General features: G+C 40.4%; 1 protein-coding gene across 6 annotated transcripts in view; it reads right to left on the reverse strand.

Annotated features, from left to right (window-relative positions):
* Positions 1-17,519, reverse strand: part of LOC109632194 (F-actin-uncapping protein LRRC16A) — a 63,110-nt gene that overhangs the window by 40,479 nt on the left and 5,112 nt on the right. The window lies entirely within an intron of this gene.

The raw sequence follows: 17,519 nt of genomic DNA on the forward strand, positions 1-17,519 counted from the left end.
AAGGCGCCGGAAAACATGGCCACACAAACCTTTTGGGTTTTGCTGCAACAACAAGATCAAGGTTAGAAGCCACAGAAAATAAATGTCAATGGATGAAACAGGGAACATAAGAACAGAGTCAAACACAAGAGCTGAGCTTAGAGTGGAAGAAACATGTAAAGAAGGAGAAAATGACACCAGGGAGAACAGACAGGAGAAAGAAGACTGATCAAAGGTGAGAGAAAAGTGGAGATGTGGTTTTAAAGCACAAGATAAAATAAAAGTCTTCACAGGAGGGAAGGTAGAGAGAGCAAGAGAGAGCGCAGCATACTAATAAACACTGACAGGCATGAAGGGAAAGAGAGCAGGAAAGAAAATGAAGAGAGAGCACAAGAGAGACGTCTATAAACAGTCACAAAACACATGAAAGAAAGAGAACAGAGGGATGAGAGATGGAGGTAAAAATGGACAACAGTGTCTCGCAGCCCTCTGTGGCCCCGGCTCCACAGGCAGGGTCTGTGTGTTTGATGTGATGGAGGCAGACAGGCCGGCCTACGTGACCAAAGATAACCTCTCCTAAAGAGCACCAGTCACCACGGCTACGCTCAGCTCACCCGCTCACTTTCACTGTGTTCTGTTGTCGAGAACGAAACTATAATACACAGCGTGTTCGACCGCAGGTGTGCTGCTGGTAATGGAATATCACAGCTTCACTTTCAAAGCTAAATCTACATTATCGGGAGACGTCAATGTTTCTTATTAAAGGATGCGATGCAGCACAGGAGGCAAAGCAGGTAATTGCCTGGCGCCCCTGTGAAGGACTGATTCCGGCAATGACTACTTTCTGAAATAAAGTTTTAAATTCAGTGATACCACGGTCAGAAACCCCCCACAAGACCTCATGCTACCAGCTCTCTGCCAGGTTTGAAATTTTAGATGTTTGGGTTGAAGATGTGTGTGAACGATGAGTCTGGGTCTGGGTCGGTTTGTCTGTATTCTTGTTTATGCACAGTCTGCACTTTCTTGATGAATAATTGATTGGAATGCTGTTGTTTGGTATCATGTGTTTAGAGGGGGGGGGGGGGGTCTATGTAGAGCCCTTTTGCCTGGGGCCCCTTAAGACCCTTGAATTGACTAAACTAGAAGTTTGATTATTATAAAAATGTTTTTTTAATAATAATACATTTGATTTCACAGGGCCTTACACCTTAGGATGTATCATAAATAAATATGGAGAATTAAAGAAGAAACAAAAGCTGACATTAGATTAGGACGCACAAACACCATCCACTGAAGTAAAGTCATGATTTTAATTCTTAACAGTGCGAGTAAAAAACAACAGGATTCAAAAAAAGACTTTGCAATCAGTCAACAGTAGACGGACGCTTTAAAAAGAACTCAAGGACACCGCAGAGACTCCTGCTTGAACTTATTCTAACACTTTTAACTATACTCTGATTCTGTTGCCAAAACATCCTGAATCTTCCTTTACTTTCTCATCCTCCTCCTCCAGTCAGTGCATGATCGCCCATCTGCACCACTGCAGCTCTCCCTACTCTCTCACTGTCTATCTGCCCTTTGGACTGGACAAAGCCACAATACCCCCCCCCCCCCCGTCCCATGACCCTCATCCTCCCTGTTAACTGCCCTCCTCTCTCTCACTCTCTCTCTCTCTGTCTCTCTCTCCCTCTTTCAGATTTCTGTCTGAACTGGACTTGAAGCTCCAGAGTTTCCCATCGGCCAATCATTTCGCAGCAGCCACCATCCCGCCATCAGCTCTACTCAGCCAACCAGATGGCAGCCGCATTGAAGCATTCTAAAAGACCAGAGAGCATCTGCTATTACTCGCTCTCTCTCTCAAATACAAATTCAGAAGTGCTTTGGCAGAAAGATGAAAAAAGAAGAAAAACACAGTTATGTTTTTCCATGTTCGTGTTCACTGAGCCTGGTCAGGATCACTGACAGTTTACAGATAATCTGCTGATTCATAATCAGAGTTTAGTGACATATATCATTCTAATCTACTTTGACTCTTACTTTCTTTCCAGTGTTTTGAGTAGATAAATCTCATAGCTGTGTGGAAAGCCGCATAACTGGTCACAGTGTGTGTGTCTTGCCAGCACTGACTGATACAGGAGACTTTTCTGGGCTCAGCTCTATGGGTCTGTGGACTGGAGGGTGTCTGAGGAGCTGGATATAAAGTGTTTAAAAATGGGAGGGCTCTCTTCTGAATGTTAATTATCAGAGGGCTGATAAGCATTTGTTGGTGTTTTTCTTTGCTGGCTATTTATCCCTACGGGCAAAACTATGATGACTGAGTGAACATCCACATGACACTATTAAATATCTTAAGGCAGATTTTAATTGGAATTAGAAGAGATAAAATGTATGTTAATTACATTTAGAGCATGTTGAATCTCCCTGTTGCTGTTATGGTAACACCATAGTGTAACTCTCCCTCTATCTCGCACACACACACGCACACACACACGCACACACACACACACTCCAAAACTAGTGGCTCACATACTCAAGATAAGTGCCACAGTCTCTATGGCACCATTTGGCTCCTTGGCCTGCAACACATGCAAGAAAGGGAGGGAGAGAGAGAGTGGTGTGTGTGTGTGTGTGTGTGTGTGTGTGTGTGTGTGTGTGTGTGTGTGTGTGTGTGTGTGTGTGTGTGTGTGTGTGTGTGTGTGTGTGTGTGCGTGCGTGTGTGTGTGTATTCACAGTATACCACATATACCATTCATAATTCCTGCTTCACAACTACACACACGACCATACACTTCATAGACATGTGTGCCCATCACTGATCCTTTAATGGGATTCAAGACCTTGTAAACTTCTTTTATGTTGTGTTATCTCTGTGCGTGTGTATGTGTGTGTGTGTGTGTGTGTGTGTTTGTGTGTGTGTGTGTGTGTGCGTGTGTGTGTGTGTGTGTGTACAGTGTGGCCACTCACAGGACTTCCATTCCTCTGATTATCTTTTTTCGGTCAAATTGTGAAAACCCACCCAACCCCTCCCATTTACCCACACCACATGTGCGAGTCACACACATTGCGTTGCTATGGTAACGGTCAACCCATACCGTGTACACACATTTGTGAATACACACACTTACTCGTGCTGCGGTGCCAAGCCCTGCTTGAGCAAGTCAATGAGTTTTCAGGCCCTTAGACAACATTGACGCTGGCCTACAGTTCCACTGAGTCTCCGTAGGAAGCGAAGCAGCACAGAGCAACGTTTCATCTGCACTGGTTCAGCTGTGGCAGCACTCAGCCACAGGAAATCTACCCCCGCCAAAAATGCTTTATTCATCCATCATGTCTTGGAGTGCATTCATGCTCTACTATATCTATCTCACCAATTTGTGCTCAGTCTTTTAGTTCAGTTTGTTGTGGTGAAAACTTTCTTTTTAAACTCGGCTGGTTAACAAAGAAAATAATGAAACAAGGTAACTGCAAGTGCTCCACATGTTTGACCACTGAGGTTTGCTTGATTCGTCCTCCTGGAAATTAAACCATTAAAAAACAAGTCCCTTGGAAAAATAATGGTACATTCTTATGTCTTCTCGTGCAACATTCTTCATTGGTTTTTAAAGTTTGACAATATGGGAAATACACTTGTTTGCGATCTTGCTGATATTAAAATAAAATTTTGTTACCAGTCTCCATATGCAGAGTGACTGCATTGGCAGAGAGAGTGTGACCGCCCCACGTCCCACACTCAGGACCTTTTCTGGCAGGAATGCAACAGCGGATGTCTGTGTCTGACTGATGCTGACTGTGTGTTGAAGTCTCTGAGTCACTCTAACATTAACTGATGTGTTTTTTATCCAGCGGATACTACAAAAACAGTTTTAACCAAGACCGTTGTTCTTTCATCTGAAGAACCAGAGAAGGTTTCTTTCATCTCCTTCTAACAGGCAAAATCTGTGTCGCATTTATTTTGACTACAGCTGATACAAGAAGTTGCCGCTAGGGTTCTGACACAATTCATTCTAATCATCCACTGGTTACCTGTCAGTTTAAAAATCAGATTGACCAGGTCCGTGCTGTCTGGCTCCTCAGCTGTGGAGTTCAACATCTGAGGACCTGATGATATTTGTTGTGATTGTTTCTGTCATCAATCGTTTACTTTTATTCCATGATTTAACATAAGAAATGTCTAACTTATAAAAGAATAACACAAATCTGGGCAACTTGCTACTGCATTCAACACCCAATTATAACGTCAACATCCCTCCAGTTCACTGCAACACTTTAGAAATCTGACGACAGTCTTAAATGTCTTATTTCAATTAATATTTCGCACTAAATAAGAATAATTAGTTGTACCCTGATATGAATTGAATAGTGGAGGGGTAAAAAACTGTTACAATTACAATCATGCCAACACTGCTGAGTCGTTATTGCATAACAAATGCCAGTGTCCTGCATGTCCGTGTGTTTCTAACATTAATGAGTCATGATGTGCTTACTGCAAAATGTTAATGCAGCACAATGGAAATGAAGATATCTTTAGAGAAAGAGAGAATGAATACAGAGAGAAAGAGAGAGAGAGAGAGGAGGGTGGACACAAGGGAGTGAGACGACAGAGAGGGAGCAGAAGGTCAAAGCAAGTGAAATTACTTAATAGATTCAAAGTGCTGTTTTGCTGATAAGGAGCCAAGACTTAAATTGCAATTAGCAGGAAAAGATCTCTAATGAAGGGAAGAATTTAGAAGTGGTATTTTCATCTCTATCAGAAGCGATGCTGCTGGGATGACCCCATCTTAGCTGTTGATACACTCAAATCAATCAGCTCTGCCTGGATCAAGTGCAGAAGATTGCTCTCCTCCTCTCATCCCACACTTCTCTGCTTTTCCCCTCCAACTCGTTTTCTCCTCTCCATGTCCTTAACCCTCATTTAGCCCCGATCTGTAAGTGCCTCAAAACATATGTACTCACACTATGTGATTAAAAAAGGTTCCAGATGATGAACAACACAAGCATGATGGCCAGTTTGCACAGTTTGCACTCTTTATGTTTGCACCATGTGTACTGAGGTAAACACATCACCACATTCTACAGACTAACCTAAAATATATTTTTGGTACACTCCTTTCTTGTAATGTTTCTTTCCATTCCATCTCCCTGTTGTAGAAATAGTGTAATAGTCTATACAGTAGGCATGTGTTGCATAAGTGCGTGAGTGTGGGTGAATGGATTTAAATGGGGAGCCCCGTGTAAAGCTCGGGACAATAGAGGAGCAGGAACACACATACACCGCCCTGCTTTCATCTTTGGCTTCTTTCACGGATGGTGTAATTCTGTGTTATAGAGGAGCGAGCTGCTGTTCTATATATGCACAGTGGTAATTATACAGGGCAGAAAGACTGCACCCTCTGCAAGGAGGAGGTCTTCATGTGTCGTGGTCAGGTTAAGTTGACTTGGGTTTCCACAAAAGCTGGGTTTTTGTGTCAGTATGTCTAATACCTAAGTAGAGGCTGTGGCTCAGGACGTAAAACATGGAATCTACTCACCAGACAGTTGGTGGTCCAATCACATGCATTGGTTAAATATGCAAAGACAGGATTTCTACGTAGAAAAATCACTGTATGTGAATGTGTAGTGCTTTGAGTGCTGTGTAAATGAAGTCCAGTCACTGTCTGAATGGGTCAGAGCATATTAAGTATCAGTTCTGATCATGTGGTAATGAAGACAATATTTAGGAAATGAGTATCCCTTGAAAAAATAGATGTTATATACATATAAATGCAGTGTATGATGATTATTTAAAATATTGAATTGTTTACAATAGCATCTTCTGTCTATTTATCCTGAATGTTTTTAAGTAAGACTTGTAGTTATATTCTATAAAGCTTGTTACATGATAGCATGTTATTCTGCTTTAGGGTCTGCTGAGTCAGTTCTAATTATCCAATAACTGTGCTGCTAAGGTCGTCATCATATCAGGCCTCTCCTTGTGGAAAATTGGGTTCAGAGCAGTTTTCTGTCATCATTTAAAATCAGCTCCGCCATGAAGACCTCTGAAGGCAAAGCTTTTTTCTAATCTACAGTATGAGGGCACTTACTTCAGAACTGCCCCTTATGAAACCAGATTTAAATTCACTAGATCCAGATATTTATTTGGATCTGCACCAATTTCCACACACTTGTAAATATCAGTCATGCCTGATTTGTTTCATCAAGATCCACAAATTATTGTCAGGCAAATCAATATAAATGTTGAAAAACACTGTACCTTGCAATGTTAAAGAAAGTGGAAATATTCCTGAAACAGCCCCCTGTTCTGGAGCTGTACTAAAAATATAATGGGTTCTTTCCTGGCTCAAAATGCAGCAGTCTTCCAAGATTCATGATAATCCAACCAATCAAAATTGTACTATATACCATCAAATCTACAGCCATCAAATGTGTTGAAACAGCCCGTGAACAACACTGAGAACATAAACCTGCTCAAATCCCCTCAGCTGCAGAGGAATCACACTCCTCTATATTCAGGCCATGAGCCTGCAATGAGAACTGACTCCGAAACCAAATATAACCACTTATCTGTGGGAACGCTGAGAAGGAGATGCAAGAGAGATCATCATCATGGTGGGATCAGCAACTTGAACTTAATCTGATTCGAGGAAAGAGTTCCCGAACTGCTCTAAAACGCAGGCAGAAAAATTGTTTGTTTTAGAAAACAGGAGTTCTGCACTGCCAAGACAAGAAGCTGACCGTGCAGCTGAGGTCTCGTCCTGTAACGTCTGCAGACTCACGCTGCAGGAGAACCACAGTACAGCGTGTGTATGTGGGCACAGTTCAGAAAGAGGATGGAAAACATGTACAGTCAGTTGCTCGTTGTGAAGCGTGGACATTCGAAAGTCTGGACCCAACTTAAAACCATTAAAACAATAATATTACACCATAAAGCACAACAGCAGCCCGACAAGTAAATAAGTAACCTTAACCTCAAGTATTTGTAGGATTATTACAGATAGAATTTGTACAAACATTATAAAAACAAAATGAAGAAAATACGATTTTAAATACTGCAGATCTTTCCCTAAAGGAGCCCACTGACACCAAAGCTACAAATCACTTTGTCAGAATTCATTCCACTTTTTTTCAAATTATGGATAAAGCCGTTTTTTGCAGCGCGCCTCCTCCTCTCATTGCTCCGGCAGCCAAGGAGAACGTTACGAGAGAGACATCAATTTTCTTTTATCACTGCCCTGCTCATCATTATGTGCTTTACAGCCGAGGAGACGAGCGTGGTGAGGAACAAAGGCGGCTGACACTGGTACTTCCTGGACAAATTTGATTGGCCGATCTCATCAGACCACAGCTGCAGCGGGCTGAGGCATGAATAAATGTGGTGTCTGATTATGTTACATTACATGATTTAGTCTGATTTCTTTTCTTTATTATTGCCTCTGTTTTCAGTCAGAATATAAAGTGCCAGCACATAAGCATGGTGTATTAAATAATAAATGAGACATGCACAATGTAAGCTTGATGATTAAAATATATGGAGACACTTTGGTGGCAATAAAAATTCTTTGTGGCAGCAGAGAATTTGTCTCTGGACTAAAAATGAAATCCTTTATTAAAATGGTTGTGATAAAAAGGACATAAATGCAGACATCATAATGTATACAGTACATCATGAATGTGTATCATTGTCTCATTAACAGGCTCAATATATACAACCAACCTCCCGAACACGTCTCACACAACACAACTGAGGTTGAGCAAGCAAGCATTCAAAAGGACGAGGGCAGAGGGATTAAATGATTGTGCTTTCAGATTAGGATTATAGGCCAGGTTGGCAAGACACCCCAGAACGCTGGATGGATGTCAGGGCTTTTAGAAACTGGACCCTGGAGGGAATGTAAAAAGGAGTTCCTCTTAGAACAGTGTCAGCCTGCAGGGCATCCTTTACGATCCCTGTGTGTGTTTAGGTTACAGAGATAAGGAGTAAATGACAAGGGTTCATTCATTCATCAGCAAGGCAGCCAGACACAATGGATTGGTCTCTCTCTCTTTCTCTCGCTCTCTGTCTGTGTGTGTGTGTGTGTGTGTCTGTGTGTGTGTATGCGGTGGCGAGCCAAGGTTTTTGGCTAAATAGGATATCATTGCAGACCACAGAGAGAAAAGAAAAATAGAGATCCGACGTGCAAGGGCTATTATTTTTTTCAACTCAAACAAAGAAAATCAAAGCGGAAAAATCTCTAGAAAAAAAGTGCTTTTTTGAGGAGAGAGAGGGAGAAAGAGGGAGAGACATACACAGGTATGACAAAGAGAGTGAGGGAGAAGAAGGAAGGACTGACAGAGACAAAGGCAGAGCGAGAAGAGGAGGAGGGCGGAGGGAGGGAAGAGCAGGATTTCTTTCTGGGCTGGTGTTGGCATTACCCATGGTTCCCTCTGGAGTGGGTAGATAACATCAGTTGGCACTCATAACACACGCACGCACGCACGCACACACACACACACACACACACGCACGCACATGCACACGCCCTAAGCACTGAACACTGAACACTGATTGAAACATAAAGTCAGTGAGGCTTAGATCATGAATTATATTTCCAAGCAGTCAGGCAAAGTGTCCTTTAAAGATTGTGTTTGTGTTATCAAAGTAAAAAGTATCTAAACAAGATGCTGTAGGACTAACTAAGGGTTCCCTGTTCGGACTCAATGCATTTCAGAAGAAAATAACACCAGAATAAACAAGAAGTGGGAACACGGACCAAAGTAAAAGCACACATAAAATAGAAGTTCTTACCACACCAATTTATATGTTGAGGTGATTGTTTATATTGTTTATCTATGTAAAAATAAAAATGTAAAAATTACAATAATTATATTTTGTTGACAGGGACATCCATTTCAGAAAAAACTGTGTTCAAGAAAATGTATTGTAGTTCATAGCGTTTCATAAGGTCACAAAACATCAATAGCCACTGCAACAAACTGCTGGTCTTTAAAACACACACACACACACACACACACACACACACACACACACACACACACACACACACACACACACACACACAAGTGCACACAAAGACCCACAGCGACCAGCATGGTTAAGAGGTTGGGGATTTCCTCAGCAAAGTCTGCAACATGGGATTTGAACCCACTATCATAACTGTGTGATAAATAAAATGAAATGACAAAATGGAATGAAATACAATAGAAGAGAGGAGGAAAAGGTAAAAAGGGAACACCGTTTGCAGGAGACAATGATAAAAGTGCAAAGACATCATAAAAAACCAACCACGCGGCAAAAGCATATGACATCTCTGGCAGAGTTGCTGCTGCAGTGGTTTGGTGGGAAACAGCTGCATGTGTGCCAGTAAACGTCTCGAAGGCAGAGGGATCATACACATGCTCACAGTCTCATCTGTTTAAAACTCATGGTCTGAATAATCTCAGATTAAAATACAAATTAATGACAAACTGAGACCATAGTGGCAATAATATCATGAAAGTGTCATGTAATTTACCTGTGGTTCTCTTATTTCCATTCACTCAGCCTTTCCACGGGTAAAAGAATTACATTGATTCAATTGATTGCACCGTTGCTGTTTACTATGACACAGCCCACAAATGTCATTATCGGCCGATCAATCTGTTTGCCGCTGCGACCTACAAACCCCATTCAATTACACCCAATGAGAGCAGACTGATACTGTAACAACCAGGCCACTCATTTTAACACCCAATAGCCACTCTGACCACAGTAAAAGGGATTTACAAGGGCAGGCCCAGCTGGATCAAATGTGCAGGATTCTAACAATCTCAAAAATCTAAATGGAAATATAATTTGGACTCCAGGTTGAAACCACATATATTGTACGTCAACGGGACTAGATTCTAAAAATCAAACCAAGCCAACGACCTGAGGCAGGGTCACTATGTTACTTTGACTGTCTGAGTGACAATGACCCTGACCTATGGGATAATGATGATGAATGGCTGTGGGAGGGACTTGCTCGGAGCCAGGCTATATTGCTGGCTAATATGTCTCCAGAGAGTTTTTTGCAGAGCATTGTGGGCAGAAGGCTTGCTATAAAAAAAATCCTTATTCAGCATTTGAGGCCTAATACAACACAGAGACTGACAAATACTGCACAATAAAATGGGACAGTGAGTGAATAGACTACAGGACACAATGGGCATTCCACAGGGCTGCCCCAACCAAAGATTTTCAAGCAATTACCACACGTTGACGCACGACCAACACCAACATAAAATTAAAATCTAACCATGCTAAGTGGCTAACACTGAGCTGTTTCAAATAACAAGCCATGTTTGTGATTGACAGACGATAGGCAAGTTATAATCAAACAATAGTAGAGACCAACTGTGTGAATGATGTCTGAATACATCGAGGATACACTGAGGACACATTCATGATCCAATGGGACACATTCTTTTAACAGTATGAAAAACACAAATGACGTCCTGCAGTTCCACCATGAAGTGCCACAATAACAACAATGTCCACCACAAATCATATATATATACTAACTAATATATATATACTAACTAATCGGAACTACATGTGTATGTGTTGCACTTCCTTTAACTTTATTTATTTGCTCTGGCTAGAAGGATTCCCTTTGGTGTTTATATCATATATGTGATGTATAGTTACTTTATTTATTTAAAGGTCCAGTGTGTAAAATTTAGGTGAAAGGGAACTATTGGCAGAAATTTAATGTAGAATAATGCTCATGATGTTTTCACTAGTTTGTTTCATCTAAATTGTATGAACTGTAGTTTTCTTTACCCCAGAAAAGGCCCGTTATATGTACATTAAGGGGGTCCTCTCTACGGAGGCCGCCAGGTTTTTACATTAGTCCAGACTGGACAAACTAAACGCCTTTTGAGTTTTTATGACAATTAAAGGCTACCACAGTTTCTTTTACATGTTTGGAAGGAGAGGGTGAGGTGAGGGGTGTTCAGCTGCAACAACAATTTCAACACTAGATTCTACAAAATTCTATATACTGTACCTTTAGGTTTTATTTATTAAATACATTGTCATCTTTCTGCTCATTTTTCTCTTTTCATCCTTGACTCTCTTCAAGAGGACCCAGATTACACCATGACAGTCCTAGGAATCATGGGACAAGATGCGTCAGACCCACCCACCCACACCCACACACAGACACACACACACACAGAGAACTGGCCCCATGTAGAATTTCTCCTAATTAGCCAGCTCACTCGGCTGAATCTGTTCCAGCACAGAAACCAAACCTCTCAGACAGAAGTGGAACAAAACTAGACTCCATGACTAACCTAAACTAACATCTGCATTCAGCCTGTTCTGACAGATGACTCTGGTATGACACAGAAAATCAGCTTCAAGTTGAGGCGAATCACTGTTGAGTGTTTTAGGGTTTGTTCATCCTATCTAAATGCGTAAGGACATGAGACGCAGCTCTGTTTGATGAGAGGCCAAGACGTATAACTAATGGGATTACTTCTGACTGGTAACACTGTTTAAATATATCCATATTTTGATCTGTGGGAGCAAGGAACCAAATCAACCCTGACGTCTCAGAGCAACAAGGTGGGTTTAAACACCACCAGAGCCACCTGGACCTTCCTGTGCTCCCACATAGCAAGTGAGGTGAATTAGGACCTAAAAATGAATCTGTGATAGACTTTGTGGGCAGCATATTAAAGTGTGATACACACAAAAACGCCACATTGAAATCCTTAGCAGGGTTTTTGGTTAAGCTGGCGGTTTTAAAACCTTTAATAGAACTGAAAAAATTAATTTATTGTCTTTGATTATCGCTTGAATGTTCAAACTTCTCGAAAACAGGATCTGCTGCTTTTGTTTTAAATATAATGAACTGAAAATGGACAGCTTTTTGTGGCATAACACCAGACAGAGCTTCACATGTATCTATTGTCCATTTAACCAAACACAAATCATTAAACTCTACGCTATAATGGATTATATAGTGACTGAGTGTGCTCTGCAGGGGAACTGTGTTAGCTCTGAATGTCACCCCAATTATGTTAATAATCCCCACAACATTGTGATAGAAAACACAGAGCCTTCAGGCAGAGATGATTATTTAATAGACAGAATTATGTGTTGCACAACATTATAAGAGTTTGAACTCAGACTGAACCTCTATTAAAGGACAAAGAACAGTAACTTCATGTCCACTCAAGCAAAGGTTCAAACATAAGTGTGAACCTCTGCTTCACTGAGTAGAATATACTGGATATATGTTGTGGATTGATGTTTTCATTCCTTTACGGGTCATTGAAACTCGAGTCCACATCCGATATGGATTTTTATGGAGTAAAAAAAAATATATGCATATATATATATATCAAACCAAACCCATATGACAAAAAATTGTAATTGAGGCTTGATAGTACAGTACACAGAGCCAACCGACCAGAATTAAAAAAATACAATAAAAAAGGTAAACAAGTAACTAATCCTAACTATTTTTTAAACCTTCCTGACTAGAAGGAATGGTCAAAAAAATATCAACAGCCCACAGCAAAGGCAGGATTCCAACGTCTATTATCGAAAGTTTATAGGATATTTGCTCAGCAGCCTTGACGCATTAGTTTTAGTACCTCTGAAAAAAGACTGTGGTTCCCATGAGAGGACTTTATAGGTGATCATCTGGGAGAACAGAACTGAGTCAACATCATTTTCTCACCGTCCCTAATGACAGACCTCAAGCCTTAAAAAGAGGGGAGGGGAGAGACAAGCTGGATAGGATTCTAGGCTTTCTCATATGCAGCAGGGCGTCTTCATCATTTTCTACTAAGACCAGAGGGAGCCAAATATATTGTTCTCTTCAAAAAAAACAAATGAGTTTGTGAGACTCTGACACGCCACATTTTCTGTTGTTCTGTTACAAAATCATGTTTAATCACAATTTATCTCCGCTGCAAGAAAAAGAAAGATGTTTTTGTGCAACACTAGATGACTGCAGATTAGATATTTGCAGATCTAATTTTAGTAACTTGCTAGTCACGGTAAAATAAGATGAAAATCGGTGTCACTCTAGATTTAATTGATGTGCAGAAGCTGTTTTTCACACCGAGTCATTTGTGCCGTGTTAGTGTCATTTCCATTTACTAAGACAACAATGAGATGCAATAGAGCAGTTAACTAAAGGTGACAGTTTGTGGTGAGGACGAACACACACACACAGACTTTCCTTTATTTACAGCAGGAGATCAAGAGGTATGATGGTTTACTGTCTTAATTTAGCATGTCTGTATGTTAACTTTATCTTTTTAACTCCAAATACAAAGTATAACTTAAACTGCTGGGATGTGATTAGTTTCGCAGGTATGTGGCCATAATCCACAGCTCAGTACACATTTTAAATTTGACCACATGATGAAAATTTAAGTTCAAGGGATTCCCAAAGTGATGCAATTCATCCTGTAGGGATCATGGACGTCTACACGGAATTTCATTTCAATTTATTCAATAGTTGTTGATGCATTTTACTCAAAACCACAAGGGAATTTCCCAGTCTAACACATCCTAGATTAGTTACATGTATAATCTGGAAACTGTGAACATCGGTACAAGATTTTCCACCAATTTATCCACTAGATGTGGACATATCTCACTGAAAAGGTAAAAAGCATGGAGGAAAAGTCAAAGGATCACGAATGTCATTACAGTTTGCCCTTTAGGCACCATGAATATTTGTACTGTATTTCACAGAAAACCATTTAACAGCTGTAGAGATATTTCACTCAAAAACTAAAAAGTCAACTCTTTGATGGTTCTAAAGGAATAATCATTAGGATTCATCCTCAGGAGACCATGAATGTCTGTGGTGTGGTTTATGGTGATTCATCAAAATGGTGAGATATTTCAGTACAGACCAGAGTGACTGATGGTTTCTGTCTGTCACAGTTTTACAGCACACATCTGTTTTTTTTTCTCTTTGTGGTTCTCATGTTTTTCCTCACTCCTTCCGTCCCCTCTGTCCTGCACAGTACGTCCCATTGCCCGTTTTCTTTTTCTCTCTCTCCCTCCCTCTACCCTCCCTCTTCCTCTCCCCCAGGGTGTGTTTGATGGACTGATGTTATTATCTCTCCTTCCTTCATCCCTCCGTCTTCAAAGAAGGGAGATGACTGTATCTGTCAGGCTTTAGTGTGCTTAAGAGAAGCCCCGAGCGCTGTGGGGCTCCACTTCCATTCTGAGCCAAGCTAAGAAGGAAAAAAGGGCAAAAGCCGTGTGTGTATTTAAAGGACTAGAAAATTGAAAGAGGAAATAGCCATATTCCTCCCCTCATTATCTGTGTTCTTTACAGTGAAGATAAATGTCCTGTATTGAGGTAAATCTCTGTAGAGTATGTGGCCACAGTGAGCTGAAGGAGGAAGTAAAAAAAATGCCAAAGACAAAGATCAAATCTGGACTGTGAACATAGACACTGTCCCAACTGGGAGGTAAAACATTTCTGCGATTGATAAATTAGCCGAATATATATGTATAGCAATTTTTTGTCACAAACAACCTACATTATGACATAATTTCCAATATCACAAACGTTTATTCTGTAAACTAAAAGTTCATATTAGAGTATGGTACAACAAATCATTGATAGTAATATATGTCATGACGATCTATCTTTATCAACCAGACGATACATTTGTTGGGCTCTACGCTAGAGATAGAAAATGAATCTGGCTTTGAACTCAAGAAGTAAGATGGAGATACTTCTACTGTGTTAAAATACAATAACACACCAACCAATGATCGTCCAATCTCAGCCACAGGATGTAGGATTAAATCAGCGATTGGAATTAGTCACTTTTCTCATTAGCCACAGAGACACCACAAAGTCAATCAAACCACTGCACACACACACTGACTGCTGCTGCTTATTACACTGCATCTTCATCTGATAATAATCATTTGTCCACCCTCCCCGTCTCGTTCTCTTCTCAGGCATACGCAAGCAAACATTAAATATTAATTTACTTTGTGGGTGGGTATCCTGTCCACTTATCTCTGTTCTGAGGCGTGTGTTCAGTTGGCAAATGCATCATTCAGTCAAAATGAACTGAGGTTTAAAACGAACGTCTGAAGTTGTCCACTAAAAACTGGGCCTCAGTTTTCAAATCATTTGGTCTGAATTTGAAACACAAACATCAGAAACATCAGATTCTACAACACTTTCAGGCTGACATTCCACAACATGTTTGTTTTCTCTCTGAGCCACTTCCTCCATAATCAGTGTCTTCATGTCAGTTTTTCAGCACAGCAACAAACAAGTGGTTTATTTATTCAGTCTGGTCAAGCAGAGCGTTGATACAAACTCACCGCGTCATTCTCATTCTCTGCGACTGGAAGAAATACCAGAACCACTCCACTGGAATTCTTCACTTCCCAGTGCTGCCTCCCACTTCTTTACATTGTTCTCTGTATATCTGTGTTTTAACACTACGAGCCTCTGTCTCCAGCTCCCACATACTAACATTGTTAGCCTCAAACCAAGCACTTGACTGCAATGACTTAGATTGTAGAAGAATATTATTCTGGGGTTTATATTCCTGTAAATTTGGGTGAAGTGAAAATGAAGTTCATAAACCTGAGTTTCCTTAGTTCCTTTTATATAATGATATATTATAATAATATTTCCACTTTAACACTGCAGTAAATAAATGCGAGTATGAAAAAAAAAAAGATTCAGCCAGGGGTTTGTGATGTCACAAACCGTAGAAACCAATCCTGTCAACTTGTGGGTGGGACATATCGGTTGCATGTTTGTCAAATGTAGCCCAATTTTGCTATCTCTCTTCCTGGATTACCCAACCTAGCATTAAAGAAATGTAGCCGTAAATCTCCACAATTCTAGGTCCATAGTCCTTTGCTGACATTGCTGACGACAACAGCACACAGTTTGTCTATTCTTAAGTCTGCACACAGCCGTAGAGCTAAAAGCTTCTCATTCCACTGAGAGCTGTATCAGTAAAAGGCTCTTGCCATCTTCACCCACAGCTCCACATATTAAATGCTGGTTCATTCACAGCACCTCAAAGCTTTCTGATTCAACCATCAAACTTTACTGAGCTCATACTCAGACACTGATTCACAGAGTGAACCGTTATGTCTTAACTATCTTCAGCTTCTTTGCCTTTTCAAGCCTAGAAAGAGACAATATGCATATTTAATGATCTACCAGGTATTAATTATTTAGCAGTCAGTGGAATTAATACTCCCTGGACAAAAGTTAATGGCCTGAGTTGCTATTTCCACCCGGCCTATAGACACGCTGAGGGCTGGTGTAGATACACACGGTGAGGCGTGACTGGATGAATGGATTACCTGGACTTTGAGTCAGAGTGTTTAACTTTACCTGCAGCTTTTTATTGTTCTAACAGGAAGCTACAGAGACGTCTGAGAGGGACGGTATGAGACAGAAGTTTCAAACTGAGTGGGCGGCAGCAGAGATGACACACAGTTCATGCAGACAGAAAAGTCTTTGCACCCAAGTGCTACAATGTCCCTCAATTACAAAAGTTATCCCTAATGCACATTATTTTAAAAAAATAAGATGCTTCAGAACTTAATTCATCACGTTGATAAGTTTTACATCTGTAAATCATGGGTGCAACTGCAAACATAAACAGCTTGCTTACATCAATAAGGTTACGTTGAAATCTGTATTTGTTTGCTTGTTTGTTTATTAGTTGGTTAGAAGAAAAAACTGCAGAGCTGATTTCCATGACACTGGGTGGAGGGATGTGGTATGGGTCAGGGTATGATCCAGATCAGGGGGGGATTTTTTTCACTTTTTTTAACAGGGCATCAACTTTATAGTCATTCAGATCTTGTGCAACTTTTTTCCCTGTTGTTACTGAAGTAGTGAAATGTCAAAGTTTTTCTAAAATGAAAGCATTGAATAAAAAAGAAAGGTTTCAAAAAGAATCATAGAATTTCAAATCCGAAATTGTATCTACATTTTTGACTCATTCAGCAGCTGCAAACACTTGTGATGTTCTTTCTGCAATGGAAATTAAACGATGCTTTGAAAGCTTGTCTCAACACTGTTCAAGAAGTTCCCAAAAATATGTTTCACTTGCAAGTTTCACCTTGTGTCCAGTTCATCTTGAACCTGTTCTGTGAGGTTCAAGTCTGGAGACCGAGCCACTCTTCTGTCATCTTGTTCTTTTCTTCAAATGTTTTGTTTTAATATGTTGCTGTTAGATGAATCTCTAACCAACGCTGCTTAAATTTCAGATGGGATGTTTTTGAGAGTAGTGTATACTCTGCATTCTGGAGATAATTTATACAACCATAAATCAGCATGGAAGTGCTGGGAGAAACCTTTCTGTACCTAACATTAAGCTTTTGCCACTTAAACCTTTTGAAAACCATTTTGAAATGTTCTCATTACAACTTGATTTGTGAGTAAAACCCTTTATACAAAACAGTTTTACACAATGAAAGCCATTTTTCATTTGCCAACTGTACATTTTCCAAGTAGCTGTAGCTCAACCTTTATCTAGAGTGT

Source organism: Paralichthys olivaceus, chromosome 13 (genome assembly GCF_024713975.1).
Source record: "Paralichthys olivaceus isolate ysfri-2021 chromosome 13, ASM2471397v2, whole genome shotgun sequence".
NCBI lineage: Eukaryota > Metazoa > Chordata > Actinopteri > Pleuronectiformes > Paralichthyidae > Paralichthys > Paralichthys olivaceus.